We start from the raw sequence: 4,392 nt of genomic DNA, 5'->3' as shown, positions 1-4,392 counted from the left end.
ACTGGGGTTCAGCTTTATGCGTCTTTACATTGTTTGTTTGTAGGGTTCTTCCTAACGCTTGACAGCCGTTGGGGGGCTCACTGCGCAAACCTATATCCGCCAATCAAACCCTCTCCTTTTGAATGGGAACATGTCTTTTACTGGGGTTCAGCTTTATGCCTCTTTACATTGTTTGATTGTAGGGTTCTTCCTAACGCTTGACAGCCGTTGGGGGGCTCACTGCGCAAACCTATATCCGCCAATCAAACCCTCTCCTTTTGAATGGGAACATGTCTTTTACTGGGGTTCAGCTTTATGCGTCTTTACATTGTTTGCTTGTAGGGTTCTTCCTAACGCTTGACCGCCGTTGGGGGGCTCACTGCGCAAACCTATATCCGCCAATCAAACCCTCTCCTTTTGAATGGGAACATGTCTTTTACTGGGGTTCAGCTTCATGCGTCTTTATATTGTTTGCTTGTAGGGTTTTTCCTAACGCTTGACTGCCGTTGGGGGGCTCACTGCGCAAACCTATATTTTACAATCAAACCCTCTCCTTTTGAATGGGAACATGTCTTTTACTGGGGTTCAGCTTTATGCGTCTTTACATTGTTTGCTTGTATAGTTCTTCCTAACGCTTGACAGCCGTTGGGGGGCTCACTGCGCAAACCTATATCCGCCAATCAAACCCTCTCCTTTTGAATGGGAACATGTCTTTTACTGGGGTTCAGCTTTATGCGTCTTTTCGTTGTTTGCTTGTAGGGTTCTTCCTAACGTTTGACAGCCGTTGGGGGGCTCACTGCGCAAACCTACATCCGCCAATCAAACCCTCTCTTTTTTAATGGGTACATGTCTTTTACTGGGGTTCAGCTTTATGCGTCTTTACATTGTTTGCTTGTAGGGTTCTTCCTAACGCTTGACAGCCTTTGGGGGGCTCACTGCGCAAACCTATATCCGCCAATCAAACCCTCCCCTTTTGAATGGGAGCATGTCTTTTACTGGGGTTCAGCTTTACGCATCTTTACATTGTTTGCTTGTAGTGTTCTTCCTAACGCTTGACAGCCGTTGAGGGGCTCACTGCGCAAACCAATATCCGCCAATCAAACCCTCTCCTTTTGAATGGGAACATGTCTTTACTGGGGTTCAGCTTTATGCGTCTTTACATTGTTTGCTTGTAGGGTTCTTCCTAACGCTTGACTGCCGTTGGGGGGCTCACTGCGCAAACCTATATCCGCCAATCAAACCCTCTCCTTTTGAATGGGAACATGTCTTTTACTGGGGTTCAGCTTTATGCGTCTTTACATTGTTTGCTTGTAGGGTTCTTCCTAACGCTTGACTGCCGTTGGGGGGCTCACTGCGCTAACCTGTATCCGCCAATCAAACCCTCTCCTTTTGAATGGGAACATGTCTTTTACTGGGGTTCAGCTTTATGCGTCTTTACATTGTTTGTTTGTAGGGTTCTTCCTAACGCTTGACAGCCGTTGGGGGGCTCACTGCGCAAACCTATATCCGCCAATCAAACCCTCTCCTTTTGAATGGGAAAATGTCTTTTACTGGGGTTCAGCTTTATGCCTCTTTACATTGTTTGCTTGTAGGGTTCTTCCTAACGCTTGACTGCCGTTGGGGGCTCACTGCGCAAACCTATATCCGCCAATCAAACCCTCTCCTTTTGAATGGGAACATGTCTTTTACTTGGGTTCAGCTTTATGCGTCTTTACATTGTTTGCTTGTAGGGTTCTTCCTAACGCTTGACAGCCGTTGGGGGTCTCACTGCGCAAACCTATATCCGCCAATCAAACCCTCTCCTTTTGAATGGGAACATGTCTTTTACTGGGGTTCAGCTTTATGCATCTTTACATTGTTTGCTTGTAGGGTTCTTCCTAACGCTTGACTGCCATTGGGGGGCTCACTGCGCAAACCTATATCCGCCAATCAAACCCTCTCCTTTTGAATGGGAACATGTCTTTTACTGGGGTTCAGCTTTATGCGTCTTTACATTGTCTGCTTGTAGGGTTTTTCCTAACGCTTGACTGCCGTTGGGGGGCTCACTGCGCAAACCTATATTTTACAATCAAACCCTCTCCTTTTGAATGGGAACATGTCTTTTACTGGGGTTCAGCTTTATGCGTCTTTACATTGTTTGCTTGTATAGTTCTTCCTAACGCTTGACAGCCGTTGGGGGGCTCACTGCGCTAACCTATATCCGCCAATCAAACCCTCTCCTTTTGAATGGGAACATGTCTTTTACTGGGGTTCAGCTTTATGCGTCTTTACATTGTTTGTTTGTAGGGTTCTTCCTAACGCTTGACAGCCGTTGGGGGGCTCACTGCGCAAACCTATATCCGCCAATCAAACCCTCTCCTTTTGAATGGGAACAAGTCTTTTACTGGGGTTCAGCTTTATGCCTCTTTACATTGTTTGCTTGTAGGGTTCTTCCTAACGCTTGACAGCCGTTGGGGGGCTCACTGCGCAAACCTATATCCGCCAATCAAACCCTCTCCTTTTGAATGGGAACATGTCTTTTACTGGGGTTCAGCTTTATGCGTCTTTACATTGTTTGCTTGTAGGGTTCTTCCTAACGCTTGACCGCCGTTGGGGGGCTCACTGCGCAAACCTATATCCGCCAATCAAACCCTCTCCTTTTGAATGGGAACATGTCTTTTACTGGGGTTCAGCTTCATGCGTCTTTATATTGTTTGCTTGTAGGGTTCTTCCTAACGCTTGACTGCCGTTGGGGGGCTCACTGCGCAAACCTATATCCGCCAATCAAACCCTCTCCTTTTGAATGGGAACATGTCTTTTACTTGGGTTCAGCTTTATGCGTCTTTACATTGTTTGCTTGTAGGGTTCTTCCTAACGCTTGACAGCCGTTGGGGGGCTCACTGCGCAAACCTATATCCGCCAATCAAACCCTCTCCTTTTGAATGGGAACATGTCTTTTACTGGGGTTCAGCTTTATGCGTCTTTACATTGTTTGCTTGTAGGGTTCTTCCTAACGCTTGACTGCCATTGGGGGGCTCACTGCGCAAACCTATATCCGCCAATCAAACCCTCTCCTTTTGAATGGGAACATGTCTTTTACTGGGGTTCAGCTTTATGCGTCTTTACATTGTCTGCTTGTAGGGTTTTTCCTAACGCTTGACTGCCGTTGGGGGGCTCACTGCGCAAACCTATATTTTACAATCAAACCCTCTCCTTTTGAATGGGAACATGTCTTTTACTGGGGTTCAGCTTTATGCGTCTTTACATTGTTTGCTTGTATAGTTCTTCCTAACGCTTGACAGCCGTTGGGGGGCTCACTGCGCAAACCTATATCCGCCAATCAAACCCTCTCCTTTTGAATGGGAACATGTCTTTTACTGGGGTTCAGCTTTATGCGTCTTTTCGTTGTTTGCTTGTAGGGTTCTTCCTAACGTTTGACAGCAGTTGGGGGCTCACTGCGCAAACCTATATCCGCCAATCAAACCCTCTCCTTTTGAATGGGAACATGTCTTTTACTGGGGTTCAGCTTTATGCGTCTTTACATTGTTTGCTTGTAGGGTTCTTCCTAACGCTTGACAGCCGTTGGGGGGCTCACTGCGCAAACCTACATCCGCCAATCAAACCCTCTCTTTTTGAATGGGTACATGTCTTTTACTGGGGTTCAGCTTTATGCGTCTTTACATTGTTTGCTTGTAGGGTTCTTCCTAACGCTTGACAGCCTTTGGGGGGCTCACTGCGCAAACCTATATCCGCCAATCAAACCCTCCCCTTTTGAATGGGAGCATGTCTTTTACTGGGGTTCAGCTTTACGCATCTTTACATTGTTTGCTTGTAGTGTTCTTCCTAACGCTTGACAGCCGTTGAGGGGCTCACTGCGCAAACCAATATCCGCCAATCAAACCCTCTCCTTTTGAATGGGAACATGTCTTTACTGGGGTTCAGCTTTATGCGTCTTTACATTGTTTGCTTGTAGGGTTCTTCCTAACGCTTGACTGCCGTTGGGGGGCTCACTGCGCAAACCTATATCCGCCAATCAAACCCTCTCCTTTTGAATGGGAACATGTCTTTTACTGGGGTTCAGCTTTATGCGTCTTTACATTGTTTGCTTGTAGGGTTCTTCCTAACGCTTGACTGCCGTTGGGGGGCTCACTGCGCTAACCTATATCCGCCAATCAAACCCTCTCCTTTTGAATGGGAACATGTCTTTTACTGGGGTTCAGCTTTATGCGTCTTTACATTGTTTGTTTGTAGGGTTCTTCCTAACGCTTGACAGCCGTTGGGGGGCTCACTGCGCAAACCTATATCCGCCAATCAAACCCTCTCCTTTTGAATGGGAACATGTCTTTTACTGGGGTTCAGCTTTATGCCTCTTTACATTGTTTGCTTGTAGGGTTCTTCCTAACGCTTGACAGCCGTTGGGGGGCTCACTGCGCA

This window comes from Phyllobates terribilis, unplaced genomic scaffold (assembly GCF_046119375.1).
Source record: "Phyllobates terribilis strain yellow unplaced genomic scaffold, ASM4611937v1 Scaffold_2__4_contigs__length_985480577, whole genome shotgun sequence".
NCBI classification, from domain to species: Eukaryota; Metazoa; Chordata; class Amphibia; order Anura; family Dendrobatidae; genus Phyllobates; species Phyllobates terribilis.
This window is presented reverse-complemented; position numbering follows the sequence as displayed.